At 54.4% G+C, this 12,245-nt stretch overlaps 1 protein-coding gene and 1 long non-coding RNA gene across 2 annotated transcripts in view; both read left to right on the forward strand.

Annotated features, from left to right (window-relative positions):
• The window catches only part of LOC310919239, a 190,737-nt gene extending 187,582 nt beyond the window's left edge, over positions 1-3,155 (forward strand). Inside the window, exon 3 of the long non-coding RNA XR_014591801.1 lies at positions 2,884-3,155. This is a non-coding gene — a long non-coding RNA (uncharacterized lncRNA). The remainder of the gene's footprint in view (positions 1-2,883) is intronic.
• Positions 3,156-10,475: 7,320 nt separating this feature from the next.
• SLC16A1 (solute carrier family 16 member 1) overlaps positions 10,476-12,245 on the forward strand; it is a 201,069-nt gene continuing 199,299 nt past the window's right edge. Inside the window, exon 1 of the mRNA XM_083878493.1 lies at positions 10,476-10,487. The gene's annotated coding sequence lies outside the window, so the exon portion shown is untranslated. The remainder of the gene's footprint in view (positions 10,488-12,245) is intronic.

Genomic DNA, 12,245 nt, shown 5'->3' on the forward strand with positions numbered 1-12,245 from the left:
GGATGGGGGAAGGTGTGGGGTTAACAGAGGGGCAGCCACAGGTGGTGGGAATGGGAAAGGTGTGGGGTTAATGGATTGCTGGGAATAGGGAAAGGTGTGGGGTTAATGGATGGGCACCCATAGATGCTGGCAATAGGGAAAGGTGAGGGATTAATGGATGGTGGGAATGGGGAAAGGTGAGGGATTGATTGATGGATGGGGAAAGGTGTGGGCTTCATGGATGGTGGGAATGGGAAAAGGTCTGGGGTTAACAGAGGGATGGGGAAAGATGTGGGGTTAATGGATGGATAACCATGGATAATGGGAGTGGGGAAAGGTGAGGGATGAATGGATGGGCAGCCATGGATAATGGGAGTGGGGAAAGGTGACGGGTGAATGGATAGGCACCCATGGGTGGCTGGGAAAGGTGTAGGGTTAATGGATGGGCACCCACGGGTGGTGGGAATGGGGAAAGGTGAGGGATTGATTGATGGATGGGTGCCATGGATGGGGAAAGGTGATGGATTCATGGATGGGTGGCCATGGATATTGGGAATTAGGAAAGGTGAGGGATTAAGGGATGGTAGGAATCAGGAAAAGTGAGGGATTGGATGGGTGGCCATGGATGGTGGGAATAGGAAGAGATTGATTGATGAGTGAGTGCCATGGATAGTGGGAATGGGGAAGGGTGAAGGATTCATGGAGTGGTGTCCCAATCATGACACGAAAGGAATGACACTCACTAGTCAGGTTGTGAAGTGAGCAGAGAAAGAGAAGTTTATTACGATTTGGGGTTTAAATAAGATTAGGAATTTGATTAAGGATTGGGAGATGAGAGGACTACCTCTCTGACCCCAGTGGTCAATGCAGAAGTCCATCACTTTTTCTTTCTTTCTAGAAAGAATGCACGTTTACAAAACATAAGTCTTAATTTATGTTTAAATTGTGAGAAAGCTCCAGTAAAATGAGAAACAACCAGAAGGCTGAAAAATCAGGGCGACAGAAGGGTGGCCACGGGTAGGGGAATGGGGAAATGTGAGGGAATAATGGATGCTGGGAATGGGGAAAGGTCTGGGGTTAATGGATGAGTGGCCATGGATGGCTGGGAATGGGGAAAGGTGAGGGATTGATGGAGGGGCACCCATGGGTGGTGGAAATGGGGAAAGGTGCAGGATTAATGGAGCAAATTCCCAGAGAATCTGTGGCTGCCCCATCCCTGGGAGTGCCCCAGGCCGGGTTGGGATCATCCTGGGCTCACGGAAAATGTCCCTGCCCATGGGAGGGGTGGCATGGAATATCCCAAAGCCCTTTCCCACCCCTCTGGAATGTCCTGGATGAGGAAGGCCAGGCTGGCAGCTGCTGCCTCAGCCCTTCCTCTGTGCCTGGAGAAAGGGAAACGTGCGGGGGCCCAGCAGGGCTGGGGGGGAAAATAAAGATTTGGCTGCAGCTGCTGCTGCTCCCACTTCCCCAGGAGCCCATGGACACAAAATGTGAGCTGCAAACCTGAATTTTTTCTCCCCCAAAGACAAAATCAGCTCCAGGTTTGGGGAGGGCAGCGGGATCAGCACCTGCAGCTGGGGCTGAGCCACCCCCGACCCCCTGAGGCTGCCCCAGCACTGTGGTTTTATAAAAATTATATTTTATTTTATAGATTATAAATTTATAGTATTATATATATATTATATGCATAATATAGATAATATAAATAATATAAATAATATATTATATTTTATATTATATATTAATAGATATAATAGAAATCATATATATTATATACTATATATATTATATAGTATATATGTAGTATATAAAATATATAACATACATTATCTATTATATATGTATATGATATATAATATCATATACATAATATATATTATATATAGATGTATCTATAATACACATCTATAATACACATTATATATTATATCTACTATATGTTATATTAATTTTATTTTTATATAAATTATATATAAATATATAATTTCTATTTTATTTCTAATTTTTATTTTATATATTATATTTTATTTCATATATATTATTTGATTTTATAAAATTATTCTTTCATTAAAATTATTTGAAGGAAAAAAAAAAAATCAGCCCCAGCCAGCAAATCCTGAGATTTTAAGGCAGAACAGGAAATTTCTGTATCTCACAGATATTCCCCAGCACCCACCCAGGCTCTGCTCAGCTCCAAAAATCACCGGCACGGACCTCCAGGTTTTGGGGTTCTGGGCAGATCTGGCTCATGGGACCTTCAATTTTGGGGTTTTGGGCAGGTCTGGCTCACAGGACCTTCAGTTTTGGACTGGTTGGGTTCATGGGACCTCCCATGTTTTGGGTTCAGACCAGGTCTGGCTCATGGAACCTTCAAGTTTTTGGGGTTTTAGAAAGGTTGGGGTTCACAGGACCTTCAGTTTTGGGGTTTTGGGCAGGTTTGGCTCATGAGACCTTCAGTTTTTGGGGTTCAGGCCAGGTGTGGCTCTGTGGCCCCCGCCCCATGCCCCACCCAGGGCTCTGTCGATGCCCCAGTTTGGGGTAAAAAGGATCCACTCCCCTTTCCCAGCAATCCCAAATATTTCACTGGGAGCTCTGAGCCATCACCACGCCCATTTTGGGGGAAAAAAACCAATCCTAAACCCCAAACCACCAGAGCCAGGAGATGCCTGGGGGCTCCCCCAGCCCCACAAGTGACCAGTGGTCACCTCCCTCCAGCCCAGGCTGTCCCCAGGCCGGTCCTGGGGGGGGTTTTGTCACCCCCTGGCCACGTCACCCCCTCCTGACCCCGAGCTCTGCAGGACCAGATGGTTCCTAATGAGCTCCACAATTCCCACAGGATTTATCCCTTCCCCAGTCCCTCTCAGCACCAGCTCAGCCTCATCCAGGGATCTTGGTGCTTTCCAGCTGGAAAAAAAAAAAAAAAAAAAAAAAAAAAAAAAAAAAAAAAAAAAAAAAAAAAAAAAAAAAAAGCGCCTCCAGGAGGGAACTGAGAGGTTGGGAATGTTCCCTTTTCCTGGCAGTTGTGGTTTTTTCCTGGAAAAAAAGCAAGAAATCCCGAAAGCTGGAAGGGGAACAGAGGGAAAAATCTGCTTTTAACCCAAAAGCAACAAACTCCCAGCTGGGTTTTGTGGCTGAGAAAGCCACAGCTCCTGTGTTGGTCTCCAAGACAAACATCTGCATCCCTCTGGAGCTGGGATTGCCACGGGAATGGGGCGGGAATGGAGTAGGAATGGGGCGGGAATGGAGTAGGAATGGGGCGGGAATGGGGCGGGAAGCAGGTTCGACCCCACAGAGCTAAGGGGAAGCCCCAGTGAGGGTTTTTACTGCCACCAGGGGATGTCACCTGGCTTGGGGACACCCTGAGCAGGTGGCTCAGCCCCTTCCCTTCCCAGAAGGAGCAAGGATTTGGGAAATCCCATGGAAAAGCCCTAAAATCGCCCTCCAAGTGCTGGTCCAGGAGCTGATGCTGGGTCAGAGCCTCTCCCTCCAGGGGTTTAATGGGAATTTTAATGGTGTCATTATCAAAGGGAGCTCTGGAGCCGCCCTGTGCCCACCCTGCTCCCGGGAAACCTGGCAGGGTCCCTGGGATCCCAGGGCAGATCCCTGGATCCCCACGGCCAGGGATGGGATCCCAGGGGCACCTTAAGCACCCTGATCCCTCCCTTCTGGCCCTCAGGATCCTACAGGATCCCAGAGCACCCTCACCCTCCTTCCCCTCATTCCTCCACATGGGATCCTACAGGATCCCAGGGCATTCCTGGATCCCCATGACTGGGGATGGGATCCCAGGGGCTCCTTAAGCACCCTGATCCCTCCCTTCCTGGTCTTAGGATCCCACAGGACCCCAAGGCAGATCCCTGGATCCCACAGCAAATCTCAGGGAGCTCCTTAAGCACCCCCAACCCTCCCTTCTGGCCCTCAGGATCCTACAGGATCCCATGGCATTCCCAGATCCCAGTGCCCAGGAACAGGATTCCAGGGATTCCCTGCCCACCCTGCTCCCTCCATCCCTCCCTTCCCCCTCTCCAGGATCCTCCAGGATCCCTGAGTACCCCCATCCCTTCTTCCCCTCATTCCTCCATACAGGATCCTACAGATCTCTGGATCCCCATGACCAGGGACAGAATCCCAGGATGGATCCCTGGGCACCCCCATCCCTCCCTTCCCATTCTCAGGATCCTACAGGATCCCATGGCATTCCCAGATCCTGAAGCCCAGGGAGAGGATCCCAGGGATTCCCTGCCCACTCTGATCCCTCCATCCCTCCCTTCCCCCTCTCCAGGATCCCATGGCAGATCCCTGGATCCCTGTGCCAAGGGATGGGATCCCAGGGGTTCCTTAAGCACCTTGATCCCTCCCTTCCCCTCTCAGGATCCTACAGGATCCCAGGGCAGATCCCTGGATCCCCATGATCACAGAAAGGATCCCAGGATGGAGCTGTGGGAACTCCCAGAGCATCCCCATCCCTCCCTTCCCACTCTCAGGATCCTGCAGGATCTCATGGCAGATCCCTGGATCCCCAAACCGAGAGTCCCAGGGATTCCCTGCTCCCTCCATCCCTCCCTTCCCCCTCTCCAGGATCCCCCAGGGATCCCGGAGCCGCTGGGAGCAGCAGGAACCCGCCGGAGCACATTCCTGGCACACGGAGGTTCTGCTTATCAAGGACACAATTCCCAATCCTTTCATAACCCTGGAAGGAGGGAGGAGCCTCTGGATAAAACCCCGGCCTTCACCTCCATCCTGCTGCTCCCACCAGGAATTCCCGGCCTCTGGAATGATTCTCTGCCCACTGTCACCCCCGAGGGAGGTGACAAAGACCCCTGGATGCACAGAACTCGGGGATGCTCCAGGATTTTGTCCCAGGGCACAGGGGGCAGTGTGTTCCCAAGGATCCCAGCAGCTCCAGGAAAAGTGGGATCCGCTCCTTCCCATTCCAAAAAAAGCCCCCAGGAGGGAAATGAGGAATTTTGGGTGACAATCCCCCATGGAAAACCCTTTGGGATCAGTCTCCAGGTGCTGTTGGGACATGGGGAAAAGCTCAGAATTCCCATCCCAGTTTGGAATTGCGAGTCCCAAAAGGGAACCTGGCCTGACAAACCACGGAAAAAAAACCAAAACAACTTCCAGAATGTTTCATTCCCGGAGCCACAAATGCATCCATCAAGCCCAAACCCAGCAAATCCAACCCTCTGGAAGCAAAGGAGGCCGGATTTCCCTCAAATCCCATCCCAGCAGACTTTTCCAGGCATTTTTCCCATTCCCCAAACCCCCAAACCCCCGGGAGTTGCACTCCCAGATTTCCAGAGGGGGTTTGGAGCTGGATCTCCACACCAGGATTTTTTGGGGAGAGCAGCAGGAACAGCCTGGATTTCATCCCAAAGATCCCGACCTGTTTTGGAGGATTTTCCTGCTCTCCCAGCTGATTTTTGTCCCAAGCCCAGCCCTGTCCCAGCCCTCTGGAGCAGGCAGGATGTGCAGCCTGGACGCTGCCAGAGGCTCTCCCATCATTTTGTTTTTTTTCTACGGATTTCCACCCTCGGGAGGAAATCCTGCCCTGGAGAGGTTTGGGATGAGAGGATCCCAAATCACCCGAGTGGGGGAAGACAAAAAAAATGGGGAGAAACCTGGAGGCAGCGAGGCTGTGATGGGGACAAGGGAGGGGACAAGGGGGAGCCACCTCCTGGAGCCAAGTTCCTTGGGGACAAGGGTGGGACACTGGAGGGGACAAGGGTGGGACAGAGGTGGAGAGGCACCTCCTGGAACCGAGTCTGTGATGGGGACAGTTGGGGACAATGGAGGAGACAATGGAGGGGACAAGGGAGGGGACAAGCATGGGGCTAAGGGTGGAAAATACCTCCTGGATCTGAATCCCTTGGGGACAACTGGGGACAATGGAGGGGACAAGGGAGAGGACAATGGGAGGGACAATGGAGGGGACAACTGGGGACACTGGAGGGGACAAGGCTGAAGGTGGGAGGCACGTCCTGGATCTGAATCCCTTGGGGACAGTTGGGGACAATGAAGGGGACAAGAGGACAAGGATGAAGGGGGGAGGCACCTCCTGGAGCTGGGTCCATGACAGGGACAGTTGGGGACAATGGAGATTAGGTACAATGGAGGGGACAATGGAGGGGACAACTGGGGACAATGGAGGGAACAAGGGTGGGACAGAGGTGGAGAGGCACCTCCTGAACCAAGTCTATGATGGGGACAATGGAGAGCACCAGGGTGGGACAAGGATGGTGACAGAACCCCCCTTTCAAAGAGAGCTGTGACACCCCTACTCCTGCCCCCACGGGACCCCACGGTGTCCCCACGATGTCCCCAGCCAGCTCCAGACCCCACCCTGACCCCAGAGCCACCACCTGTCCCTGTCCCCGTGTCACACCCACCCCGGACTTTCGGCACCTCTCACCCCCCCCAGGGCTGGAGCCACCCCCGGGGGACGCTGGAGGGGACGTTGTGCTGTCCCCGATGTCACCACCTGTGCCCCATGCAAATCTCGGCTTCCTCGCCACCCACCACCCACGGGGCAGCGGGGGCAGGAGCCCTAAAAATACCCCAAAAACACCCCAAAACCCACTTAAAAAACCAGCCCCAAAACACCCCATAAAACACATCCAAACCGCCCCCAAAACACCTTAAAAATACTTCATAAAACATCCTAAAAACACCCCCAAAACCACCCCAAAAACCAGCCCCAAAAATACCATAAAACACATCCAAACTGCCCCAAAACACCTCAAAACCACCCCATGAAATACCCCATAAAGCACCTCCAAAACACCTCAAAAACACCCCATAAAACACCCTAAAAACACCCCAAAACCACCCCCGAACTACTCAAACTCACCCCAAAGCCACCCCAAAACCAGCCCCAAGACACCCCATAAAACACATCCAAACCACTCCCAAAACATCTCTAAAACACCCCATAAAACACTCCCAAACCACCCCCAAACTGCCCAAACTCACCCCAAAAACACACCAAAACTACCCGAAAAACAGCCCCAAGACACTCCATAAAACACACTCAAACCGCCCCCAAAACACCGCAAAAACACCCCATAAAACACCCTAAAAACACCCCATGAAACATCCCATAAAACACCTCAAAACCACCCCAAAACCACCTCCAAACTACTCGAACTCACCCCCAAAACACCCCAAAAATATCCAAACTCGCCCCCAAAACACCTCAAAAGCACCCCATAAAACACCCCCAAACTGCCCAAACTCACCCCAAAACCACCCCATAAACACCCCCAAAATGCCACAAAACACTCAAAAAAATCCCCCAAACCCACCCCAAGAACACCCACTCTAAGAACACCCCCAAAACTACCCCAAAACCACCACAAACACCTTAAAAAACCCACCTTAAAACCACCCAAAAACCGCCCCCGAGAGCTGATCCATGTGGAGCACAGCCCTGAACACGCTGGGAAGCAGCAGCAGGATTTGGGATGGATCTGGGATGGATTTGGGATGGATTTGGGATAGATCTGGGATGGATCTGGGATCGCTCTCCCTGCCCATCCCTCATCCCCAGGGATGGATCCTGCTGCTGTATCCATGGAAAACGCTCCCAGCCCTTCCCTGTTGCCATGGGGCTCCTCTCCCGCAGCCAGATGCTCCTGCCGGGATGCAGGGAGCACATGGATCACCCTGGGATAAAGGGGGGGGAACTCCTAATTCCCATCCCAGAAGTGAAAATCCCAAAAAGGAAACCCGGTCACAAAAATCGTGGGGAAATATAAAAATAAAGGAACCCAGAGAGGAGACACAAATTCATCTGTCAACTCCAAATCCAGGAAATCCAAGCCTTGGAAGGAAAAAAAGGATGCAGGGAGGACTGGGATCATCATCCCAGGGTTGCAGGGAGCACATGGATCATCCTGGGATGAAGGAGGGGAAACTCCCAATTCCCATCCCAGAACTGAAAATCCCAAAAGGAAACCCAGTCTCAAAAATCATGGGAAAAAATAAAAATAAAGGAACCAAGTGAGGAGGCACAAATGCATCCATCAATCCCAAATCCAGGAAATCCAAGCCTCGGGAAGGAAAAATGGGATGCAGGGAGGACTGGGATCATCATCCCAGGGATGCAAAGAGGACATGGATCATCCTGGGATGATGAAAGGGGGGAAACTCCCAGTTCCCATCCCAGAACTGAAAATCCCAAAAGGAAACCCGGTCTCAAAAATCGTGGGAAAAAAATTAAAAATAAAGGAACCCACAGAGGGTTTCATTTCCGGAGACATGAATGCGTCCATCAATCCCAAATCCAGGAAATCCAACCCTCTGGAAGCAAAAATGGGATGCAGGGAGGACTGGGATCATCCCAAGGATTTAGGACGACCAGGATCATCATTCCAGGGATGCAGGGATAACTGGGATCATCCCAGGGTGAATCCCAAACCCTTTTAAGGCCCCATAATCCTCACCAGCCCCATCTCAGCCTGGAATGGGAAGCCCCTCCTGGTGCTGCTCATCCTGCAGGATTTGTGATCCCAAGGACACTCCACAGGCACAGAAAACTGGGATGGGGCTGGGAATTCTGCTGGAATTGGGATCCCTGGAGGGATCCCCAAACCTTTCCAGTCCCTGGCCTTGCACAGCCCTTCCCATCCCGGGGTATCCCTGGATGTGTTCTGGCTGCCACATCCCCGGGGATTCCCAGTGATTCCCAGTGGATCCTGGTGAATCCTGGTGAATTCCAATGATTCCCAGTGAATTCTCAATTAATCCCAGTGAATTCCTGGTGAGTCTCAGTGAATCCTGGTGAATTCCCAGTGAATCCCAGTGATTCCCAGAGAATCCTGGTGAATCCCAGCAAATTCCCAATGAATCCCAGTGGATCCTGGTGATTCCCAGTGAATCCCAATGAATCCCAGTGAATCCCAGTGGATCCTGGTGATTCCCAGGGAATTCCCAGTGAATCCCAGCATGGAGCACCTGCTCCCAGCGCAGCAGGCAGGGAATGCCCGGCTGCAGGTTCGGAAGGGAAGGGCCAGAAGGGAAGGGATCCTCTGGATCCTTGGGATCCTCTGGATGGTGGCCCCAGCCTCCCTCTGGAATTTCGGAGGTGGGGCAGGTTATCCCGGGAATCCCGGGATGGGCCGGTTCCCTCAGCCCACAGCTCCTGTTATCCCATTCCTCCCACTTTGTGAGGGAAAGGATTGATTTTCCTGGGAACCCCAAGCTCCAGGAACATTCCCTCACCCCACAGCTCCCTGTTATCTCATTCCTCCCACTTTGTGAGGGAAAGGATCGATTTTCCTGGAAAATCTGGGCTCCAGGAACATTCCCTCACCCCATAGCTCCTGTTATCCCCATCCCTGCCGCTCTGGAAAGGAAGGATTGATTTTCCTGGGAGATCCAGGCTGCAGGCAGCTCCCTGTTATCCCATTCCTCCCACTTTCTGAGGGAAAGGACGGATTTTCCTGGGAAATACGGGCTCCAGGCAGGTTTCCCCACCCCACAGCTCCCGTTATCCCAATCCCCCCGCCCCGGGAAGGAAGGAAGGATTGATTTTCCTGCTCAGGCCGAGCCGGGCCCGGCCCCGGGAACAATCCCGGCCTCGCACTCCCCGGGGGAGGGGACGGAGCGGCTCCCAAACCTCCGGGATTCGGGAATTCCTTATCCAGGAGCATTCCCGTGGGTTTGGGATGGGCAGGAGCACAGGGATCCTCAGCACAGCCTCCTGCCCTAAAAGCGTGGGGTGTTTAGGGCTGGGATTGAGCTGACCCTGCCCGGCCCCACAGCACGGCTGGGCTGGCCCTGGCCCTGGCCCTGTCCCCAGACACTGATCTGGGGGTGCCATCCCTGCCCAGGACAGGGGGGTGGGGACCACAGGCTCCAACCCCAAGCACCAAAACCATCCCAGGATTTTGTGATCCCCATCCCTATTCCCATCCCTGTCCCCACCCCTATTCCCATCCCCCTGTCCCCATCCCTGTCCCTGACCCCCCCCAGCCCTGTCCCCAACTCCGTTCCTCGGGCTCCATCTCATTGTTTCCCCCATCCAAACCCCCCAAATTCCCGCTGCCCGCGGGGCCATTCCGGGACCCCCCGACCCCTCTGAGCGCCCCGGGATGGGATTTTGGGTTTTTCCCCTCTGCAGCTTTTGGGAAGCGAGCAGGACCGGGGAGGGGGGGAAATTACAGATACACAAACCTACATTTAAATAGAAAATATTTTTTTTTTAAAGAGGGGAAAACCCGGGAGGAGGCGAACAGAGCCCCCCGCTCCCTTCTCTCCCCGGCGCGGCCCTACCTGCTCCCAGCGGCGGCGGCGGCGGGGCCGGGGATGCGGGAGGAGCCGCAGGGATGCGGGAGGAGGAGCTGGGGGGATGCGGGAGGAGCAGCCGGAGAGAGGCGGGAGGAGCCGGGAGGATCCAGGAGGAGGAGCCGGAGGATGCGGGAGGAGCAGCCGGAGGGAGGAGGAGCCCCGCGGAGGAGGCGGCGGACAATGGCGGGCACAGCGCGGGGCGGGGCGGCGCCACCTCCCGGTCACCGCCCGCATTGCACGGGGCACGGCTGGGCTCCCCCGGTGTCCCCCTGAGTGTCCCCAGGGTGCTCCTCATTGCACAGAGCCCGGCCTGGTGTCCCCCGGTGTCCCCCTGAGTGTCCCCGGGATGCCCCGCATTGCACAGGGCCAGGGCTGGTGTCCCCTGGTGTCCCCCTGAGTGTCCCCGGAATGCTCCGCATTGCACAGAGCCCGGCCTGGTGTACCCTGGTGTCCCCCTGAGTGTCCCCGGAATGCTCCGCATTGCACAGAGCCTGGCCTGGTGTACCCCGGTGTCACTCGTTGTTACTCGGTGCCCTCCTGTGTCCTCCTGAATGTCCAGGGGATGTTCCCTGCCACCCTCCGCATTGCACAGAGCCCGGCCTGGTGTCCCCCGGTGTCCCTCGGGTGCTCGCTGGTGTCCCCAGCATGGGATGATCCCCCCTAATTCCGTCATCCTCCTTCCCCATCCCTGCACCCCTCTCCTGTCCCCCTGGTGTCTCTCCCATGTCCCCAGGGTGTCCCCATGTGTGAGCAGGCCCCAACAGCCTCAACAACAAATCCCAGGATAGTTCCCAGTGGATCATCCCCTGTCCCGGCATGGATCATCCCCTGTCCCAGCATGGATCATTCCCAGTCCTGGTATGGATCATCCCCAGCATGGATCACCCCCTGTCCTGGCATGGATCATTCCCTGTCCTGGCGTGGATCATTCCTTGTCCCAGCATGGATCGTTCCCTGTCCTGGCATGGATCATTCCCAGTCCTCCTCTTCCCCTTTGAACCCCCGGACCCTTCTCCAGTGCACCCCACTTTGCTAATGTGAGAAGAGACGGGGGTCCCCCAGAGCCAGCAGTGGGGACCCCCCTGTTCCCACCAGCCCACGGAGACAGGAATGTGTGGGATGAAGCTGGAGCTGCTTTCCTGGGATCCCACGGCATCAGCCGGCTGGGAGCGGCCGTGGGGTGCAGGGGGGTTAAATTAGGGCGTGCAGGGAGGGGGTTAAGGCACGGAGGTGCAGATAGTGGGGTGCAGGTAGTGGGGTTCAGATAAGGGGTACAGGCGGGGGGGTTCAATCAGGAGGGTGCAGGAGGAAGGGTGAAGACAGTGGCGTGCAGATGGCGATGCAGATAATGGGGTGCAGACAGTGGGGCGCAGTGGGGGGTACAGGCAGAGGGGGTTCAGTCAGGGTCATGCAGGTGGGAGGGTGCAGATTGTGGGGTTCAGGCGTACGGGATCGAGGTGAAAGAGAGAAGGTGCAGATACTGGGGTGCAGATGGGGGTACAAATAATGGGGTGCAGACAGTGGGGTGCAGCCACTAAGGTGCAGGCAGTGGGGTACAGACAGTGAGGTACAGAGAGTGGGGTGTAGGTAATGGGGTGCAGCCATTGAGGTTCAGACAGTGGGGTGCAAATAATGGGGTGAAGAGGGTGTGGTGCAGGTAATGGGGTGCAGACAGGAGCACACGGAAGATAATTCTGACCACCATCTGGCCCTGTACAGCGTAATATACCGGCAGCGCCCCGCTTGGTCCCAGAGCCCGGATAGCTCAGTCGGTAGAGCATCAGACTTTTAATCTGAGGGTCCAGGGTTCAAGTCCCTGTTCGGGCGACTCTCCTTTTTCAAAATTTTTTTTTTTTTTTTTTTTTTTTTAAGTTCCTGCCAGAATTCCCCGCAGGCGGAGCCGGGACCCTCCGGAGGGCAGCGCCGGCCGTGCCGCGGGTGTAAAAAAGGCGTTTTTTCGGGGAAAAAAAAAA

This window comes from Zosterops lateralis (assembly GCF_965231275.1).
Source record: "Zosterops lateralis genome assembly, chromosome: 26".
Lineage (NCBI taxonomy): Eukaryota > Metazoa > Chordata > Aves > Passeriformes > Zosteropidae > Zosterops > Zosterops lateralis.